The sequence below is a fragment of the Monodelphis domestica genome, chromosome 4 (genome assembly GCF_027887165.1).
Source record: "Monodelphis domestica isolate mMonDom1 chromosome 4, mMonDom1.pri, whole genome shotgun sequence".
NCBI lineage: Eukaryota > Metazoa > Chordata > Mammalia > Didelphimorphia > Didelphidae > Monodelphis > Monodelphis domestica.
The window spans coordinates 217098575-217121798 of NC_077230.1; the positions used below are offsets into that span (position 1 = coordinate 217098575).

At 35.8% G+C, this 23224-nt stretch overlaps 1 protein-coding gene across 1 annotated transcript in view; it reads left to right on the forward strand.

The window, feature by feature from the left end:
* The first annotated feature begins 3151 nt into the window (after positions 1–3151).
* The window catches only part of SLC39A10 (solute carrier family 39 member 10), a 146115-nt gene continuing 126042 nt past the window's right edge, over positions 3152–23224 (forward strand). The window contains exons 1-2 of the mRNA XM_056794138.1: positions 3152–3217; positions 3545–3611. The gene's annotated coding sequence lies outside the window, so the exon portion shown is untranslated. The remainder of the gene's footprint in view (positions 3218–3544; positions 3612–23224) is intronic.

Here is a 23224-nt window from a genome sequence, read left to right on the forward strand (position 1 = left end):
TAGAATGTTCATGCAGAATTTCTCTTAACAATATTCACTTGCAATCTGTCAATTTCCCTTCTTTAGTTCCAAAAAAGTACTAGAATTATTCCCTTTAGTCCATGGGGGGTGGGGAGATTGAAATTTTGTGTTGGGGGGAAGAGACTTGAACTCCCTCCCAAGCCTGTGATGCTGAATGCAAAGTACAAAGATGGGGAGACACAACTTCTTAATGGCTAACATCACTAACATTTGTGATATGTAAGTTGGGGAGCCTGGAGAGAGGAGCAGAGGTCAAGAAAGACAAGGTAAGAGAGACAACAAAGGTGGAGGAGATCTCTTTGTATAATAGACATGTGAGGAAGCTAGATCTCAACATATCTCTTGACTTCTAGCATCTGTTATGCTAGAAACTGAGGGGACTTCTCTAGTGAAATTATTCTCTTCTTGATGAAACTAAAATTTTGTCTTGCTTCCATTTGAAGGTCTCATCTTTTCTTATATATGCTCTTTGCTTGGATAACAGGGTTTACTCACTGAGTTTTTTTGTTTGTTTTTTAATGCACCAAGGATTTAGTGAGAAGTGCCTAATCTGGCAAGGATAAACTATTACCTTCCATTTGGAAGTGATCATGAAAAGGGGTTTTTATATTAAACCATAAGAAAACATCTTAATTCTAGATGATGTGTGGGAGATAGATAAAATTTTAGCCTCAATACCCTCTTGGGTACAAAGGCCAAAATCACAATCTCCCTTGGAGACAGGGTAGACCAAGTACTAGATCAGGTATCTTATCTATCCATATGGTCCATCAATTTTGTATTGGGCCATACTCACATCTAGATGAGAGAGAGACAGAGACAGAGAGAAAGAGAGAGACAGATTAAGAGAGACAGAGAGGCCAAGAGACAGAAAAAGACAGAGACAGAGGCAGAGACACAGAGAGAAACAACATTCATTAAGTGCTTATTATGTGTTAGGCACTGTACTAAGTTGCTAGGAATAAAAATATAAACAAGATAGTCCCATTCTCAAGAAGCTTTCATTCTAGGATCCTAAGACAATGCATAAAGAAGAGTTGGAAGTTAAGTGGAGAAGGATATATATTAATCAATAAACATTTATTAAATGTCTACTATGTTCCAGACGCTATGCTAATCTCAGAAAATTCAAAGAAAGAAAGAAAAAAGACAGTCCTTGTGCTTGAGAAGCTCACAACATGACAATAGCTATGTACCAAAAAGTTACACATAGGATAAATAGAAAATATTCCATAGGAGGCATTGGAATTGAGAGAACGGAAAAGATTTCCTATATAAGATGCTTTTTATCTAAGACTTAAAAGAAGCCTGGGAAGCCAGAAAGTGGAGTTGAGGAGGAAAAGTATTCTAATGCATGATGAATAGACAGTAAAAATTCCCAGAGTCTGGAGATAAGAGTGTCTAGTTCCAGAAACAGCAAGAAGACCATGTCACTAGATCCTAGACTGGAGAGGTGGTAGAGGAAGAAATAGGAAGGTTGTGGTGTAAGAAAACCAAAAAAGAATGGGACAAAGAGACTAGGTTATAAAAGACTTTAAAACCAAAGAGAGGGTTTTATATTTGATCCTGTGGTGATAGTGACTAAGTAGGAAGGAGACATGGCTATTGAGTAAAGGATGAACTGGAGGAAGGAGAGATTTGTGGTGGGCAAACCAAACCTAGGCTATAGAGGGGGGAAAAAAATGAACGCATCTTGTGGTTCAACCCTCTCCTTTTCTATGGCCCACCAAAATTTTCATGGCCCCTCTACTTTGTGATCTTTTATAAAGATAGAACACAGCAGTGTAAAGGAGAAGTATTTTCCTGTCTTGTGTAAACCTATAAAAAAAAAGGATGACGTTTATGATAGCCAATCTTTCCCTTAGAGTGAGAAAGAATGATAGATTGGGAAAATTTGACTTCAAATTCTAACTTTGCCACAGTCATTTGCTGTCTCTGGGCTTCCAATCTCCTCAGCTGTAAAATAAGGGGGCTCAGCTAGTTAGCCTTTAAGGTCCCTTCAAGCTATAAATCTACAACTCTATGAACCTTTAAAAGTAAAAAACAAGCCAAAAAAATTCTTGCTGAGTCTATTACAGAATTCAAGAACTCTTCACCTAGATAAGCAAAAACATATCCAAGTGAAGTGAGTGAAATTGAAAACTCTTGATTACAAAAAGAGATCATACCTTCAAACTGGACTTTAATCCACAGTCTATTCTTAGTTTAATGATAGGAAGTCCAGTGATAGTTAGGTCTGAAGGAATAGAAAATTTTAATATTAAGGTGGAGGGAGTGGGAGAAGTAATATAGACAAAGAAAGTTTTAGGAACACATGCAGAATTAAATGTTTTGTTTTGTTTTTTTAAGTGACATTTAATGGACCCCTATGTTGTCTTCACATTGCCCAATTGCTTTGATTTCTGGAAATAACAATTATGCAATTTCCACATATTGTACTGTGATCACAGCATGCATTCAACAATAAAAAGAAACAGCCAAATATACCCAAAGCTGTGGATTTTGATAAGCTTTTTCTTTTCATAAAGATTTTCAGCTTTATGTTTTCCTAGATCATCTGGAATCCCAAATATTCCTATAAGGTTTTATAAAGTATATCTACACCAAAAAGTATTTTTTTACTGTCCATGGTAGCAACAATTATGGTTCGTCTAGCAACAAATAGGTCATTTAACCAAAAAAATTTCCTTGAATTTTGAGCTTTTTGAAACTGACAGATTGCTGGCTTCTTTCTTTTTTCAAAAATAATTCATGCCATCTGTTTGCAAAAGGTGAGAAATAATGGATAAAATAAATCCTCTTAAGGCACACAGTCATTCATAGAGAGATTTGGGGGACTCTTATTAGGAATCTGGTACAAAGAACAAGCCACAAACAGTATCAAGCACCCTTAGACACTGGTCCAGGGAAAATCAAAGATGATTTCCTCCAAATTCCAAGTGTCCCTATTTTGATTTCAGCCTTTGAACTGCCATCAGTTTATTTTCTCTTTGGCTCAGAATTCTGTAGGAATCATCCCAGTTCTTCTTTTTGAAGTGCATTTTTATTTGTTGAGACTGGTTTCTAAAGTGCTCCACCTCCACCACCTGTTACTAAATTGGGTGCTGCTGCTTGGGTGTACGGATCAGTTCTGAGTTTAACTGCGGACTGGGATGGTGAGGTTACAGCAGCAGAAGGTAGAAGACTATATTTGGAGGTAGGTAAAAATAGAGAATTTCAAAATAAAGATCCCAAAACATGGAGCAATAATAAATCATTACAATGCTGCTGTAGCTAATTTTTTAATCTATCTTAATTCTTATCCTTCTAAATAGGTTTATATAGAAAGTGCTAAACTTCTTCCCTACTCTACCCCATCAAGGCAAATAGTACGTTGGTCACTGGTCACTAGATGGCATTGTATAGCATAGCTTAGTAAAGGTAGCAAAGTAGATGATCAGTTGTTAACTAAAGTTTATATTTCTGAGCAACAATACAGTATTTTCTTGGAGTCATATATCTGATGTTATGCTTTCTTCTTCAGATAAGAACCTAAGTCTGGAGCCTCTAATCCTGTTTCTGGACACTTCATTTGAAGTAATTTGGGGGTGGTAAGCATAAGAATTGTATATTCTTGAAGATTTCTTTTTTCCAGTTTTATGACATTCCTTTTTCCCACATACCTACTCAATAAAAGAAATTGACTGTAGTTTTCAGTGAAAAACAGATTAGATTGTCCTCTGATCCACCTTCTAAGTCCTATAAGAAAATGCTTACTTTTATAGAAACTCCTGGAATCAGTTTCTGATTTCTCTAAGCAAATGGATAAGACACATGTGGAAGATTTAAAAAAATAATAACTTGGTTAGTTGTCTGGATCAATGATAAAGTGGTAAGAGAAAAAAATGTCATGCTGATATCATGATATCCTGTTACTGGAATCATTTGATTCACCTGTCTTTTAGATGCAATTTGAACTGTTTCATGAGGCCTGAGTGGGAAGAGGCACTAAGCTGCCCCACAGTTCTTTCCTAAAAACTTTAATGCTTAAAAAATTCTGGAGCTTTATACATTGTGAGATGAGTGAAATGTAACAGTCCAAAACAAAAACAAAAAAAAAAGAAAACTGATGGAAATAGAGGTGGAACAAACACTCATAGTCATATATTCCTTTTGGTGACCCATAAGTAATTGCATATGAATATTAAGACCACTATTTATTCTCTAGCATTAGTAATGTGACATTTCATTTTCTGCTAAACAAAGATGAAACTTTCTTAAGCAGACCCAAAACACTCTTGTCAGCAGGGGCTATGTAAATGATAACAGGCAACAACCTTCTGTACATATGTATGTGATAAAGTATTTGATATACTATTGTGTTTCTGCAAATAATGAAACTGACTTATGCTGTTCTACTTAGGTATTTCCTTTCCAAAGAAATGAGACATATTATCAGTTCTCATCATTCCTTTTACCAGTAAATCTTTCTTCATTTTGGCAGGCATATATAATATTAATTTTCAGGATTGTCTTCTTAATTTTTTGACTCCTTCTACCTTTTTCTCATCAAGATTCTTATCATTCTTTATAATTTTTTTGACCTGAAATTAAGCAGCAATTGTCCTCTATAACCTTTAATCGTCATCATTGGCATCATCATCATCACAACTAATATTTGTATAGGGCTTTATAAATGTAATCTCATTTGATTCTTACAACTACACTAGCAGGCAAGTGCTATTATTATCCTCAGGTTACAGATTAAGAACCTGAGGCCATGGGAAGATAACTTGCCCAAGGTGAGGATCTTATCTCAATTTTCCAATTGCCTAAAGAAAACCTATAGTGACTTGCTAGACACTAAAGGTCTTTGGACCTTTGCTTCCTCATCTATAAAATTACTTGGGTTAGATGATCTCTGAGATTCTCTTCCAACTCTTATAATCAGTGATTGTGTGACAGGCTCCAAACCACTCTGCAAGGCAGTAAGCACATAAAAGGATCCAGAATTTACTTTTGTTGAAAACACTTGTCTAAATTCCAGAGCCTGGGATTTCTAACAAAATTCCATTACAAGTGAACAATCATGGTGTCCCAGGGAGTTTATTTTAAAGGGATTTTACCTCCAATGCCTTTTGGCAGGGAGATAAAAATATCTCAAATTTTTGCTGTTGTTATTAAATGTCCCATGGGTCATTTACCTTTAAAAGGTTTCAGTAGCTTTGCTAAGGACTTCTTAATCTTGCTCACTCACTAGCAGAGCTGTAGCTAGATTCTAGAATATATTCCAACTCTGCCAATGATGATTAGCTAGAGAATTTTTGTTATGTCACTTACCCTTCCTCAGAGTCTCGGTGTCCACATTTTTAAATTAAATTTAAAATTAGGATATTAGATTCATTAGATGATATTTTAGGTCCTTCGTAGTTCTAATATTCTTTGGTCACAGAAATGCTCCTTTTTTAAAATGATGAACAAACTAAAATAAATATAAAAATAAAACAAATCCAATAATCTATAAAAGTGTTAAAAGGTGACTTGGGTAAAGACTGGGGACCTTGCCCAATTCTTCTAAAAAGCAGATAGGTGCCAAAGTTAGGTAGATAGAGGGCTGAATTTGGAGTCTTGAATTCATGGTCTTGAGTCTAGAAAACTTAAGTTCAAATGTAGCCTCAATCTACTAGTTGTGTGATTCTAGGCAAGTCAGTCACTTCACTTTTGTTTGCCTCCATTTTCTCATCTGTAAAATTCAGGTGATAATTGTACCTACCTCTTAGTATTGTTGTGACAATCAAAGGAGATATTTACCAAATGCTTTCCTTAAAGCACCATTTAAATAGCTAAATAGTAGAGTGCATGCTAGTCCTGGAGTCAGTAAGATTCATCTGCTTAAGTTCAAATCTAGCCTCAGATGCTTCCTATGTGACTCTATGCAAGTCATTTAACCCTGTTTGCCTCAGTTTCCTCATCTGTAAAATGATCTGGAAAAAGAAATGGCAAGGCACTCTAGTATCTCTACCAAGAAAACTCCAAAAGAGGTTAGGAAGAGTCAGATGCAACTGAAAACAACTGAACAACAAATTATTGTATAATGGGAGTTTCATTCTATTGTTCTAGTCCACTTAATATAATAACAATCACAATAGGTCTCATTTATATGGCTCTTCAAGGTTTGCAAAGCATTTTACATACATTGTGTCACTTGATCCTCACAATAACCTTGCAAGGGAGATAGTACTCCTTTTTACTGATGAGTAAACAAGGCTCAGAATAATTGAGTCACTTGCCTGGATCATACAATTAATGGCCAAAACTGGACTTGAACCCATATCTTCTGTCAACATGGAAGCTAGGAATCCTAAGAGCACTCTACACCAAACTGCCTCTAATGATCAAGGCAGTTTGGATTCTTCATTTTATTAATTTGTGTAGTTCATTGACAGTTTATAAGCCAAGACTGACTTCTAATTAAGCATTTTAGTTGGGAAACTCTATTCAATGTTTCAGAACAGGCTTGTCTGAAGTTCACCATTTTTAATGAAGAAAATGTTTTGCATGATGGAAACAGTTCCCTTTTCAAATAAACTAATGCCCATACTTAGACGTCTATGTTTCTTCCTTACATAATTGCTTCCTATCAGACAAGAAAAATAAAAACCTATCAAGTTTTAAAATAGTTTGACATTTCAGATACCTAAAACAACATTTCAATTCACTTCATTATTTATGGGCTCAAGTGAAGTTTTCTCTTCATCTAAAATGCCTTTGTATTATCCTAATATCTAATAGTTGACTGTTGATACCATCAATTTTTGGAGAAATACATTTTCTCCCTTTATATTATCATATAGATTGTGGCCACAAATTGTATAAAATTTCCATTGAAAGCATCAGATAAAGTGTCAAATATTCTTTTGGGAAAATGAGTTCTGGCCTTTTAATAAAAAGATGATATTTTAACCATGCCAGCCATTTCTTCTTAGCCACATATGGCACAAAGCCACTATGCCAATATGGTTCTAAACAGGAACTGAATGCTATTCCCTTCTGAACAGGCAAAGTACCTTTCCTTTAACTACACTTAAAAACAAAAATAAATAATGCCTCTTTGAGTAAAAGAGAAATGCAGGAAGCCATATGGTCCCACCCACAGTTCCTGCATTCGGAATGTGGCCATGGGGAGAAATATCTAAGGTGTTTAAAAAATCTATGACTTTTATGTTTCTAGCTATTAACAATGGCACTTCCTGTTTTGACTTCTAATTAAATTAGGACATAAAGCACAGAAATACAATTGGACCCTCCTTTTTTGAGCAATAGATAGCACTTATACTCCCCAATACCAAGAAATCAAAAATATGAATGAGCAATACTTCTTAAATATGAAAAAGATTTCTTTGGATTTTACATACACATATACACACCTGTGTGTGTGTGTGTGTGTGTGTGTGTGTGTGTAGGGGTGTGTATATGTGTGTGTGTGTGTGTGTGTGTGTGTGTGTAAAGTAAATCAATAACTGGCATTTTGAATTATCTATAAATATTCTGGTTTAGTGTCAAAGCCATTAGTCTTCTACATTGTTCATTTCAAATAGAAAATATCTTGGATAAGAACTTTGCATGTGATCAAAGAGTGTGTTTCTGTCCTAAGACTGTGTGTGTATGTGTTGACCTATAGCTACTAAGATAATCTATTAAGAGGCATGATCCAACAAGCTTAGAACTCAATATTTTTATTATTCATTATCTATAGATTAACCTCCTTTTCAGATCACTTCTTTTTCATTCTCTTTTCTTAATACCTAAGTGGAGGTATATTTATAACCTTTTCTATTTTCCCTAAAAATATTAGGAAATAATATTTCCCTTTGAAGTTCTTTTCTTACTTCTGGGAAAAGTCCCTTAGACAGGTATCTGATAGGTGGAAGTCAAAAAGTCCTTTCTTAGGGAAATGGATTAACTCTTTTTACCAACTTTTATTCATTCTTATTTAATTCTTAACTCTAGCCTAGATAAAGACCATTGCCTTCCCAGCCTTTGGCATTAGGAAAAAGGGAAGAACCATCTTCCTTTGATATATAAGGCAACTTTTATGCTTCATATTCAATTAGATTCTCCATATAGAACTCTTGAAGGGGCCCTAGAGTTTCCTTTAGGGGAGTGATCCAGGCGGAAAAGGATAGATATTGGTGCACACTGTACCTTTTCCTCATAAAATTCCTTTAATTGTAGCCTGAAATCTCCTTTGATCAGAGTATCATGTCAGAGAATATGGGGGACTATGTCAATTTGGACATCTCTCTCTCTAAATTAGAAATGGTTTGGATATTGATAAATTATTTAAAAATCATATTAAATTATTTTAATAGACTTGAAACTACAATCACAATAGTATAATGTTTGCATTAATCTTTTTTTTCTAGTGAAGGGCTTCTCCAAACTTAGACTGGCTCTCAAATCATAGACATAGAGTTTCTTTCTTCCCTTCTTGAAGTCTGAAATCTAGTGATACAGACCTACATTGTTCTCAGTCAATCAATCAACATTTATTAAGCTCCTCTTACTATGGGCCAGCCACTGTGCTAAGCTATAAGGATACAAAAAGAGGCAAAAGACAGTCCTTGCCCTCAAGGAGTTTACTGTCTAATGAAGGGAAAAAATATGAAAATAAATATATTCAAAGCAAGGATTGAATGGAGCTGCTGACTTTGAACTGAACCCAGAGACATGAATTAGAACCAATACACAGTATTGATTCTAAAATGGAAGGTAAGGGTTTAAAAAAAAAAGATGGTGATGTTCAGAAAGGCTTATATATTCAATAGTTCCCTTTTCCCTCTATTCATCAAATTATTTGGAGAAGTTAGAATATTGTTAGAAATTAGAATATGTTTACAATTTTTCAAGGAACAGTTATGCTATTCTTGTGCCACAGGGCAATACTTCACTAACCTCTAATCCAATTTCTTTAATATCTCTAATTTATGGGCCATATACCAACAATTAGGGCCATAGATTTACAACTAGAGGTGATTTTAAGGGTTATCTAGTCTAGTGGTCTGCAAAGTAGGGGCTTAAGGGCTTTGGAATGAAACTAAAAGGCCCCTGGCTTTACTCCTAGAAGTATGTGATCAGTCAGAAGGTAGAAAGATGGCTGGCATCCTGTCTTTATCCAAGGCTAATCATGGGCATGTCTCCAAAGAAACTGTACCATCCCTTTATCTCTCCCTTCCTCCCCTATCTCCTCATGCTGATAGGCTTCCCACTTGCAGCCCCACAAAAAAGACTAATCCAAGCAAAATTCTGTACTCTTCCCACCAACAGTGCCATTTTTGCCCTCTAGATTTGTTCCCAGATGCTACAAGTACTCCTGATAAAATCTCCATCTTGAACCACATACACATTCTCTCCCTCTCCTCCTCCCCTTCTCCCCCTCTCCTCATCTCTCCCCTTTTCCATCTCTCTCTCTCTCTCTCTCTCTCTCTCTCTCTCTCTCTCTCTCTCTCTCTCTCTCTGCGGGGGGACCCACCATCCTCACAGTCACTGAGGTCTGAAAATTTGTGTTATCCTTGACTCCTCATTTTCCTTCCTGAAACATATCAATTAGATGACAAATCTTGTCATTTCTATCCCTTGATCTTTCACTTAAGTTCTCTGTTTGGGGTTTGTTTTTTTTTTACTCATATAGCCACCACCCCAGTTTAGGTTCTTATCATATACTCATCAAGACTATTGCAATAATCTCCTTGGTTTTTGTCCCTCAATTCTGTCCCCTCTCCAGTCCTTTCAACTTCAACATCACCTTCCTAAAGCCCATCTCCTATTCAGTAAATTCCAATGACACCCTAAAAACTCCAAGATCAAATATTATTTTATCTTTAATGTATTATTTTTAAATTTCTATTTTGTATAAGTTTCATAACATATATAATTATTAGTACTATACTACATTTCTCTGTTATTAAACCTTAAAACTGCACTAAGACTTTTGGGTAGTTTATATGGTTCTATAGTTTATAAATAAGTGTGTACGTATGTAGACTGTACTCTCAAAAAAAAAAAAAGTTGAGCAATCACTAGTCTAGACCCTCCTGTTGTAAGAGATATTTCTACCGCAGAGAAGAAACAGAGTCAGAGTAGTTAAGTGATTTGCCCAGAACATACTGCAAAGCTGGGATTTGAACCTAATAGATGGTTCCATCATTAGTAAAGTCTAACTGAAATCAATTACTTGCAGCCATTTACTATTTATCCCTAATGTTTTATTTATTGCCTTTAAAAATGCAAAATCTACTTACATTTAATATGCAAATTCCAGATTGTTACCCATATCTAATGATACTAAAGCAACTGGCATTTGCTAAGGCAGAAGGATAAGCAAAACACCCACAGAGGACACTAAACTCATAGCTAATAGCTAGAGTTTGTAAAGAGTGCTAATCCCACTTGGAAAAGTATACAATTTGATCAACAGATGCACAAAAGAAATTAGTGGGAGATCTGAGATATACAGAGGTAATTGGAAAAAATCCATTTTTAGCAGCCTTCCTTCTGGGGAAAAATAAGTTTTAGACCCAGATTGTTTTCTAGCACAATAAACAATTAGCATTTTTGGACAAATGCTATCATTTAACTTATAAAGTCTAAGTTATAATATTCAATACCACAAGTATCTGAAAGCAAAGTAGGGTCACTTCCCCTTTCTTTACTATAATAAGTCTTGTTATTAGTAAAGCAGAAAGGATTACTTTCTTATATAGATCACAAAATCAAAAATGTCTTCTTAGGTAAAAATTCAGATGTTACCTAGTCCAGTGGTGTCAAATTGAAATAGAAACAGATTCCCTTATGGGATATTTTGACCTAGAAAACATCAAATCAGCATTATCTATGTTGTACTGTATTTTTATTTATTTTGTTAAACTTTGCCCAATTACATTTAAATCTGCTATAGGCTGCTCTCAGAAGAATTGCTTGTGGCCCACAGGTCTCCAGTTTGACACCTGTGTGATTCCAAACTTCCTCATTTTTTGTGGAGGGAAATTACACCCAAAGATTTAGTCAGTCAGTCAAAAAGCATTTATTTAGTGTCTACTATTTACCAGGCAATATGGTAATCCTAGGGACACAGAAAAAAGCGAAAGACATCAGTCCTTGCTATGAAGGAACTCACTGTTTATTGAAGGAAACAATAGGAATACAACTATATATAAACAAGATATCTACAATATAAATTGGAGATAATCTCATAGAGAAGATGCTAGCATTAAGGAAGATGAAGAAAGGCTTATTAGGATTTTAGCAAGGTGTTGAAGAAAGCCAACAAGTGGAGATGAGGAGTGAGAATAAGTCAGGAAAAATGATGAGTCTGGGAGATGGTGGAATCATGAGGAAAACTGAGTTACTGGATCATAGAGTTCTTGGGGTAGGAGGTTGGTATGGAAGCAGTTAAGGTAAGGGAGAGAAAGTTTAGAGTCCTCCAAGGAGTAAGGTACAAGAAGACTAGAAAGGTAGGAGGGGGCAAGTTGTGAAGGGCTTTGAATGCCAAACAGAGGAGTTCATATTTGATCTTGGAGGTGATAGAGAGTCATTAGTATTTATTGAATAAGAGAGTGATATGGTTAGATCTACATTTTAAGGTGATTAATTTGACAGCTGAGTGGAGGATATTTGTTCAAGTTCACACTGGGAGTATCAGTCAGGATTCAAACCCAAGTCATTTCATTCCATAACAATATGTAACTTTTAAAACATTTTCCATAAATAATCAATTGACAAATGAATGTTCTTTCCCCAATACCTCTCTTAGTTGCCTTAACATTCTATTATGAATTGACCTTTTGAAAATCCTAAAGGAACCAAGTAACAAATAAACATCTGACAAAAATCCACTTAACAATAAGCTATATATATATATATCGGGACATTTTTCATAAATCAGGTAAAAAGAGCTCAAATAAGTACATTATTTTTCCTGAATATCACAGAGGAAGTCATTGCAAACTCCACAGTGAGATAGACTGATTGGTACAATCAAGGACATTCTACTTCTCCCAAAATGTAGTAATCAACCTGGATGAGTGAAATGAATATGGGGTAAATTAAGCCCCTGTGCTTACTTAAGACAGAATGAAAATGAAAAAGACCAAATATGAATCAATTCTTATCTGTGGCTAGGGTGGATATGCAGCTAAAACTAGGAATGCATAAGAAGCAAAGAGAGAGGAAAGAAAGAAATTTGTCCTATAATGAAGTATGTAAAATCAAAAGAAGTGGCCCGAAATTCTTTAAAAAATATTTTTTAAAGCAGGGGTAGCTAGATGGCTCAGTGGATAGAGAGCCAGACTTAGAGATAGAAGGTCCTGGGTTCATATTTGACCCTAGACATTTCCTCACCTTGTGACCCTGGCAAGTCACTTAACCTCCATTGCCTAGTCCTTACCACTCTTCTGCCTTGAAGCTGATCCGAAGTAAGAGTTTTTTTTAAATGCTTCACAAACTTTAAACAGGCAACCTCAGTTTTAGACCACCTGTACAGACTTCTCCAACATGGAGAGCAGGGAGAGGGTAGAGAACAAATGTTAGTGATGAATTCATGACGTCTCACCAGGTGACCTTCCAAATGCTTCTAGAAAGCATCAATCTTACCAGAAGTTATTTTTCCGTTTTCAAATCTAGGATACAATTGCTGCCACTCCAGCACTGCAGCGGATAGCTGCTAGGAGTTCTTAAGGAGTACAAACTCCTGCAAACACCTGAGAGAAGTAAAGATGTTGTGGGGTTCAGAGGTGAACCCCTGGGGTTCAGGAAGGATAGCTTTTGGGAGAATGTAAGACTCTGAAACTTGGCTTAAAAATAAAGAGAAATTTATTAATTTGGAAAGTAATGTTGAATCTGACCAGGAGGCAGCATAGGTGGAAGCCTACCTCCTAGTTGGAACAGCATGGGTGGAAAAAGTTACTCCTTAAGAAGAAAGCAAGACAGTATGAGTGGTGTATCCTGGAGGGTTGCTCCCAGAATGCCTCAATTCTGGGGGTTTTATATTCTTTTACAGCAGTGAGGACTTGACTCTGGAGCAAGGAGTTTGGGGAAGGAGGTTTGCCCGAAGGCATGGGGTAGTTCTAGTGATTTGGAGGACCACTAGATGAGATATGTCTTTGTCCATCTCAAATCAATGGGACAATCAAAGGAGGATAATCTGCTCAAGGTCAGATATTGGTTGGGAATCAGAGGGTCTAAGAGAGCAAAAGAATTTCCCTGATAATAGTTTGCCTATTTTGTCAGTTCCTGGGCCTGAAGTGGGGAAGACTCATCTTCCTGAGTTCAAATCTGATCTCAGACACCTATAGGAGTGTGACTCTGGACAAGTCATTTAACCCTGTTTTCCTCAGTCTCCTTATCTGTAAAATGATCTAGACAATAAATGGCAAACTACGCAGGTGTCTTTGCCAAGAAAACTCCAAATGGGATCACAGAGAGCCAGACATGATTAAAATGATTGAATGATAATCACGTGTGCCAGGTAGACTCTCTAGTAGGCACTGTAGATGCAGGAACAAAAGGGAAACAAGCCTTGCTGCCCTTGAGAGATTTACAGTCTAGTAAGGGAATACAAAATGTACATATAGCTATTTACAAAATAGATACAATATAATTTTGGGAAATGGAAAGCTCTAGCATTTTAGGCAATGAGGAAAAGTTTCAGGTAAACAGTGAGCTTGAGCAGATCCTTAAAGAAGGCCAATATTCTAAAATATAAACATAAAGGAGTGTTTTGAAAATCTATGTAAAAGTCAAGACCTTTGGAATTATAAAAAGAATTCTAGCCAGATAGATTCATATGCAAATGACCTGCATAATAACAGCTAAGAAAAGCGAATAAGACAAAAGGGAGGAAGATCTAGACATGATAAAGGATCCTTTGGGATTCTATTCTAGACCTGATACTTTCAGAAACTCTTCCCCACTGAGGATACTGGTCTAAACATAGATGGAAAGAAATTCAAAGGAAATCCCTTTGGAAGCCAAATCAGAATTATACTTATCCCTTCTCTTCTTCGCCTTTCAGTAATTTTCTAATACTCATCCTGCCCTTGCCATATTTAAATCATTCAAAATACTGAAAGGAAATCCAGAGTGTCCATGGCATGACTTTTCCCAGTCTGTCTATCTATGGAGGAGATTTTTTCAGTTTTTCATCTTAAAGGCAAATAAGACTCTAGAAACTTTTATTGCTGCAATTAAGGAATAGGAACTCATTCTTGGATCAAACTTCTGCATTTTGTTAATGGAAGATTATAGGATGGTGATGCTTGGTTTTAGTCTGATAGGTCCTAATCAAATCGGAGATCAATCAGTGAGGGCCCAGGCCTCAGAGGAGGCTCACACATGTTCTTTCTGAGGGCAATGCAAAGTAAATGCAGATATTCCACTATGAGTCATTTTTGGAGCAGAATACATTCATTTTCTATGGCCTTTTTACCTTTCTGTATAAAGGAGCATTCTGAGTTTTCCCATACCCTCTGTCAAAGTCCAGACCCGTAGATCCTGAAAACTATGAAGTATATACATGATAAGAGTACACTTTGCAGTCATTTTGACAAGTAATATGCTCATACCAATAAAAGAGAAGTCAAGTAAATTTATAAGTTCCTTTTTCCACTGAAGTCAAATTTGTTTTATTTTATTGGTAGAAGCTGAAACAACTGATCTCCAAAGCTGACAGAATGCTTGAGTTTGGAACTTGTATTTTAAAAAGTAAAAAAGAAAAAACTTTAAAAAAGGAAAATTAATTGTTGGTATCAGAAAAAAATCTCTACTACTGCTGCCATTAAAAATAATGTTAGCTATTACTACTGATGATAACTAGCATTTTTCATGAAGCACTTTAAGGTTTCCAAAGCACTTTAAATATTAAGTTCACATGTTAACTAACAATTAGAATTATTCAAAAATGAAATGGAAAATATTAAGAGGTGGCAGATTACTCCTCTTTGAAAGTCTGCAAGCAATGCCACAAAATCTTTTATCAGTTATGGAGGGATTTTTTTTTTCAGATATCAGTAGACAGTCCTTCTAACACTGAAATTTTGTAATTTTGAATCACTAATAAAACATAGGATTTCCAGGATTAACTACATCCCTATAATTTATTCCTCAAAGATATTAATTATGTTAACCAAAGATGTTTTCAGCCTTCTGCATTCCCAGTCCGTAATGTTTTAGCATTCAAATAACTTGAGCATATTGTGAACTTGATGAGGTAGGGAAATTATCTTTTGAGCAACCAGGGATATATTTGTTGAACTTGAAATTGTAAGGAAAAAATGTTAAAAGAGTTTAAGTAGAAAAGGAATTAGGCAAGTTTCCTTGGCCAAACTATTCAGCAAGCAGTCTATTGCCACTTTGACTTTCACACTTTAGTGGTTCTGACCTTGAGCCTCAGTTTCCCTGTGGTTAAAATAAAGGTAATAACTATATTGATTAGATCTGAATTAGATATGAATGTCAATTGCTAATACTGTAGGCATCTGAGAACTTAAGCTAGAAAATATAGAAAAATAATTCTTTAACATAAAACAGTAGAAAGTTAAAACAAGAAGGTATCTTGGGGTCTAAACCCTAATTTTACAGAGGAGGAAACCAAGGATCCTGGGGAGAAAGAAATTGGTCTAGTCATAATTCTCAAGCACTCACTCAGTTCCTACTATGTTAACGGCAATATGCTAGATATTATAACTTTGGTAGAAGACAAGAATCCAATTTTTTCTAATGCTTTAGCAAAATATATCGCATCCTTTGAAAAAAAAAAGACAATAAAGAATTTAATTCAAAGAAGTTTTTATTTCCATCAAAAAAGTTTGCAACTCCTGATGTGTAAAGTATACCATTTTCTATCCACAGGTATCACTGCATATGTAAGCTGATTGCTAGAAGTTTTCAGCTCAGCCAGCATAGTTGGCATCCTAGTAAATTACATGGCAGACACACTGAGCTACTTACTTGATAAGCAGTCTGTGGCATGACCAGTAAAGTATGTAATTTACTCTAAAAAGTGGGCCATTTGATCAGTAAAGATCTTCAGACTGATCGGAAGAGAATGTAGAAATTTACTCAACTAGGAAGATATAGAGTGGAATCAGTGAAGGATGCAAAATGGTAATGAAGAAGACCTGCTGTTAGCATGACCCTGTCTCTAATGGCACATCATAGCCATTAGTCCCAAAATACATGAATTATGGGAGGCATTCAGAAAAATCAGAAGAAGAAAAAAGATTCTACTGCTCTGAATTTCTCCCTATCGAAAGGCATCATTTGGAAGGTTTGCCTCAAATTATAAAATCCTCTGTGTAATGAAATAGAACAAAAAGCAAAACAGATAGTAAAAAGTGACTGCAAATAAATCACAACAGAGTGTAGGTTATGCAAATTTTAAACTCTTTCCAAAGATTCCAAATATATAAAGTCATTTTAATCTAGCAAATTGGTAAATTTATTTTTATTTGTATATGTTGCTTCCTTTAAACATTTTTTAAAATGTATGTTTGACTGATATCTATATGTACTTATAAACATATATACCATATTTTTCAGTAAAATATTATATAGTCTAGGGGGCAGCTGGGTGGCTCAGTGGATTGAGAGCCAGGCCTGGAGACGGGAGGTCCTAGGTTCAAATCTGGCCTCAGACACTTCCCAGCTGTGTGACCCTGGGCAAGTCACTTGACCCCCATTGCCTAGCCCTTACCACTCTTCTGCCTTGGAGTCAATACACAGTATTGATTCCAAGATGGAAGGTAAGGGTTTAAAAAAAAATTATATAGTCTTAAAAACAAGTATCTTGAAGTCAGTCTTAAAAATGTATAGAGCTAAATGTTGGGTAATGACAACTACACAAATAAAAGAGGCAGTTTGGGACAATGGGAAGAATATTAACTTCAGAGTCATAGGGCCTGAGTTCTAAAACAGTTTCTTGACTTTGATCAAAATAGTTAAGATCTCCATGCCTCAGGTTCCACTTTTATAAAATAAAGGATTGAAATTCAATTGTCTAAAGTCCCAACCAGCTCTGTAATATATGATCCTATGATCCTGGGTCATATAAGAGCATGTTCTTAAGTCATTAAAACTAGATTTATTTGATAGGAAGTAGTGTAACATTTTATTTAATCTTGGGATTGTAAAAGCAGTCAGGTGGTCAAAACACATTTATTAAGCACTACTATGTGCCAGGCAGTGTGCTAAGCATTGAGGATACAAAAAGACACAAAAAACAGTTTTTCTTCAGGGAGTTCACAATGTAAGAGGGGAGAAAACAAGCAAACAAATATATCCAAAGCAAATTTATATGCAGGATAGATAGTAAATAAGTAAATGAGAGAAAGTCATAGAATTAAGAGAGATTGGGGAAAACTTCTTATAGAAGATATAATTTTAGTTGAGCCTTGAGGGAAAATAGGAAAGCCAGAAAGCTAATATGAGGAAGGAGAATATTTGAGGCATAGGGGACTGCAAGAAAAATGCATGGGAGAGATGGAGTGTCTTCAAGGAATAGCAACAAGGTCAGAGTCACTGGATTGAAGAATAACTTGGAAGGGGGCTGGAGGACCAAGGGGGACAAAAGGAAGATGTACAAGGAGACAGGAAAGATAAGAGAGGACTCAGTTATGAAGGATATTGAACCCCAAAACAAGGATTTTTATGTTTGACCCTGAGTGATAGGGAACCATTGGAGAATATTGAGGGGGTGATATGGTAGGAGTTGTGGTTTAGTGAAATCACTTTGATGACTGAACAGAAGATGGATTGGAGTGAGAATAGGCTTTAGGCAAACAGATGCCCCACCAAGGCTATTGTGAGACTGGAAAGGATTTTATAGATATATTATTCTTTGCTGGAATCAATTTACATTCTTAAATTGTTTAATTGTTCCACCTTGAAGGATATAATAAAAAGAACACTTAATTTAGAGTTGCAGGATCTGGTTTTGAATCCCAATTCCAAAATTTGCTCCCTGTGTGACTGTAGGCAAGTACCTTCCTCTTTCTAGGAATCAATTACAGCATCTGTAAAATGAAGGGGCCAGTATTAGATGACCTCAAAGTTTCCTTCCTGTTCTAAATTATTTGATCCTTTAAGGATATAACTTTAAAATAAGGTAAAATTACTGACAGGGCTGATCTGGGTTTAATTATAAGATGGGGTTAGATAATACAACAGCATCAAATTCAAATAGAAACAAGGGTTACTAAACCATACAAAAAAAGAATTTATAGTAACAAAATTGGGGGGTGAGGGGTCAGAAAATCAAGGAAGACCTGAAAGAAAAAGTGATCCCTGAGGTGTTTTTTCTTGGGGGGCAGGGGGGGATAGATAGGATTTCAGTAGACAAAGATAGCCAAGCTAAAGGTATTTGGCAATCCAGAAAGAATATCTTGAGCAAAATTGCTAAGATAGAAAAATGTAGAATGGTCATTTATTTGCCCAAAGCTTAGACTACATGAATGGAGCAAAAAATGAGATACAAAGATGGAAAGGCAGATGGAGGATAAAGCATGAAAAAAATTGAATGACACACCAAAGAAAATAAAAAATTATATGAGTGATTTTTTCATCAGAATGATTGAATCAACATTCTGTTTTGGGAAGATTAATCTGTCAGCAACTGAACAGTTAACCTGGAAATGAGGGAGCCTACAGGACAGGACTAGTTTAGCTGACTGAAGTAATAAAATCATAGATTTAGAGTAGGGACCTTAGGGGCTCGGTATATCCCGCTCATTTTACAGATGAGAAAACTGAGACACAAAGAAGTTGACTGACATATAGGATTACTCAGTCAATAGGTATCTAAGGCAGGATTTGAAACTAGAACTTCCAGACCCTTAAATCCAGTGCCCTACACATCATATCATGCTGCCTCTCAAATGGTAATGAAAGCTTGCAGCAATGGGAATGTAAAAGAGTCAGTGTGATTTGATAAACATTTCAGTTTAAAATTGAACAGCTTGGTCAACTAATTTAAGTTGTGAGGGATAAGGCCAGAGCTAAAGACTAATCCAAGCCAGTGAGACATGTTAAAAAGATATGTTAATAGTTCATGCAGGTAGGAATGGTAGCCTTTAGTAGGGTGATACTAATGAGAGTAGAGGGGAGGAGATGATATCAGGTTCCAGAAATGTTGCTGAGGCTATATTTCTTTTAATTGCATTTCTTTAATTGTCAGTGAAGTCATTCACTTCCTCTCATTTTTGCATGTAATAACTTATTGCATTATTTCATCCTGTATAAATTGCTCATCTCCTTTACCCATTTAATGGGTAGAATCTGGTTATTAACTACAGGTTATTAATATATTTTAGATAGAAACTTATCAGTTATGTGTGTGGTGTTTTCCTACTCTATTGTACTTGCTTTGAAATATGTATTATTAGACTTTGATGTTCAAAAGTAACATATGTATATATTTGTATTTGAATTCATTTATGTTCCCTGTAATTATATATCCCAAGTTTACAGAGATTGTAAATAAAAGATCTTTTTTATTTATATAGATATTACAACAAATCTGGGGCAAAAAAATTGACAGAGAATTGATTTTGTTAGTTTTTTCAAAAAATCACCTCCTGGTCACAGGAACTGGTAAGGCCTAACTCCATTCAATTGTCCCTACAACTGGTTGGATGCTTAAATTTTAGCATGTTTTTTTTTTTCCATTTTGTATTTTTTTGCTCTTTAGTTTTATTTCCTTTTTCCTACTTAAAAAAATCCTTTCTTCCTCTCTTATATTGATCCTAGATATTGATTCCATGGCAGAAGAGCAGTAAGGGCTAGGCAAATGAGGTTAAATGACTTGTCCAGGAACACAAAGCTAGGAAGTATCTGAGGTCACATTTGAACTCGGGCCCTCCCATCTTCAGGTCTAACTCTCTATCCACTAAGCCACCTACTTGCCCTTTCCTACTTTTTATTTTTTTGCCAGATTAACTTGCTTTAATTCTTTAGATACTCTTGACTTATTTATTTCTTGACAATAAAGCCATTTAAAGCAATAATTTTTCTTTTAAGTACTATTTGGTGCTAAGTATTAATACACTTAATTTTTTGTTGCTGTTATTCCATATTAAATAGACATTCTTCCTCTTGCCACCTGCCTTTTTTAAATACCAGAATAATACTTAAATACTATTCTGTTACATTTCAAAATGGTTAGAATATAGTCTGAACTTTACCTTAACTTTCACAGAAGGCAGGAAAGATAATCAGCAATTACACAAAATCACCTAGTCTTGGCCCTGTCAATATCTCAGGTTCAATGTCCAGGATGAGGCTATGTGATAAAATTAAGATTGAGTCCTTGATGACACTTTAAAGATGCTATCAGGGTGTTACCATGGTAACTCACCAGGACACCAGACTGCCTTTGGCTTTGGGATATTATTTGGGTTTACTTCTTAAAGTGGAAGATCATATGATTACATAAAAAGAGAAACAGATAGATAGAAACAGAGTTAGAAGTGTAATAAAACTGATTAACACTATAGTTTGGACATTGAAACAAACAGGCGATCTATTAGAAAATAATTGAGTTGTGGCATTCTATAAATCTTAACAAAATGGTTGGGAGGGAACTTTACCATCCTGAGTGGAAAAGCCTGAAGGTAATTAATGGTTAAAAAAAAAATCTCGTTTCTTGAATATAACTATCCCAGGCACTATTGAAGCAGGGAGGATACATGTTCTGTCATTGCTATCTTGATATCATTTGTACAGTTTCCATTTCAGGACATGTATTCTTATCTTCCTTGTCTTATTCTTTTAATTAATGCTTGTTGATTGATTATTTTTAATGAACTCACTATCTGTAACATTGTTAAGCCACAGAGTCCATACTATGTACACAAAGGTAAACATTTTACTTTAACATTTTGCTCTAAGGATTTACCTGTTATTTTCCCAGATATGGGATCTAATAGAACACAAGTTTCTGAATGGCAGTATTGTATCTAGAAAATAACATGCAAAATTAAAAAAAAATGTAGTGTGTGCTGATTCTAAGTACTTCTTTCAAAAGAAATAGAACATCCATTGTCAACTTCATATATAAACATAAAATATTCAAATTTCAAATATATAAAAAAATGTGGAAGAATAGGTAACACAATGGATAAAAATCTGGGCTGGAGTCAGGAAGATCTAAGTTTAAATCCATCCTCAAATACTTAATAACCATATGACCCTGGGTGAGCCACTTAATCTCTGTTTGCTTCAATTTCCTCAACTATAAAATGGGGATAATGAAGCACTTACCTCTCAGGATTGTTGTGAGGATCAAAAGAGATAATAATTATGAAGCTTTTAACAAAGTACCCAACACATAGTAGGTGCTTAATAATAAATGCTTGTTTCATCCCCTTATATCCCCTTATGAGAAATCAGAGATGGGGAATCTACATTCAAATTATGATCCTTATTTGTGAAATCAGCTACTAATGGTTTAGAACTGGTGAAAGGGAATGGAAATAATGTCTTACATGCAGTCCCATTAATTTTGCGCAGAGAAGTAACTAAGGAAGTTCAACAGTGGCTTGCTTCATCCTGGGGTCCAGAGTTTAGGAAGTGCTGAAAATATCTATAGTGCTCCCCCAGGCAGGAACAGAATTTAGCACTTAGAGTAGATAGTAAGAACAAGAGGCCAAAATTGGTAGAAGCCTGAGATCCACTTCCTTCCCACTCAGCCCTTCTAAAATATCAGTTGACCCCAGGTAAGTTCTTCTCAAGTTCTCCTCTCCTACAATACTCTGTCCTCTTCCCCAACCCCTATCCCTCTCCAGCAGGGTTTTCCTCAGTATCCTGGTATTAAAAGGTTGATTTGTGGACATTGTTTCCTTCCTTTTGCCCCAAGCATGATTTGTGCTGCCCCAGGTATGAAAATTCCTAGTTAGGGATATGCCTAAGCAATTAAAAAAATAATAATGATAGGCTCTAAGCAGAATAGCAACCAGTTTTCCTTACTGAAAGAATTAATGAGGTAAAAGCTGCTTCTATTCCAGCCAGACAAAAGCCTTGGGAAATACTTTCCACAGAAGCACTGAAAAATCTTTATAAAAACTGAAAAGGAACAATATTTTTCTATATGCCATTTCTCACGTCCTTAAAGCACTGAGCTGCCACTAAAGTCTATGGTATGGGGTTCTCTCCTGGGAGAGAGAACCAAAGGGTAGCTCAATTGAGTCTGGGAAGGACTATGTAGGACCCTGTCAGAGAAAGGTATTTTGCTAGAATATCAAAGTATTTCTTTTTTTGGTAACCCCAAGTTCAGTTTTCTTCTGAGGATAGAGTGGCAGGGTGTTCTTGAAAGCAAAAATAACAATTTTGTAAAAATTCTTTGTTTAAGGCCTATTGTGAGTCAGAGAAACAGGAAGGAAGGAAGGAAGGAAGGAAGGAAGGAAGGAAGGAAGGAAGGAAGGAAGGAAGGAAGGAAGGAAGGAAGGAAGGAAGGAAGGAAGGAAGGAAGGAAGGGAGGGAGGGAGGGAGGGAGGAAGGAGGAAGGGAGGGAAGAAGGGAAAGGGAGAAAAGAGAGAAGGAAAAAGAGGAAAGGGGAGAGAGTGAGAGAATGAGAGAAAGAGAAAAGGAGAGGAGAAAAGAAGAGAGGAAGAAAGAGAGAGAGAAAGAGAAAGAGAGAGAGAGAGAGAGAGAGAGGAGAAAGAAAAAAAAAATAACCAAAAATAGCCTCAGGGTCTCAAAAGCAGCTCCAATCCCATAGAAACTCCATAAAGCTGGAAAAAGCATGACCTCTCACAAAGAGGCTGGTCACCTTGTGATTACTTTGTTTTTGGCTACAGTAACTGTCCACTGAGGCAGAGAGGGTTTGTGATCTCTATATTTATGAAGGATTGCAGATCTCTCATATTGAAGTAAGCATAGTAGTGTCTTAGGAGACAGAACTCTATTCTCTCTCCACTTCTACCCTCTTACCCCCTCCCTCAGCAGAAGGGGACTGGCAAACTGCAAGAGTGGGAAAGAAATAATCTAAATTATAAACACTAGAAAAAAATGCAAGAGGTCATTATCATTAAGGGAAAAGGTTTTCCCTTATTCTGTGGTACAACCTTGACTGTTCAAGAAAATGTTTCCATGGTACCTTACCCTTGCATTCTCAGCTTTGTAGCAGAGCTATAGAGAGCTTAAGCATCTGGAAAAATAAACTCTAGAAAGTCCC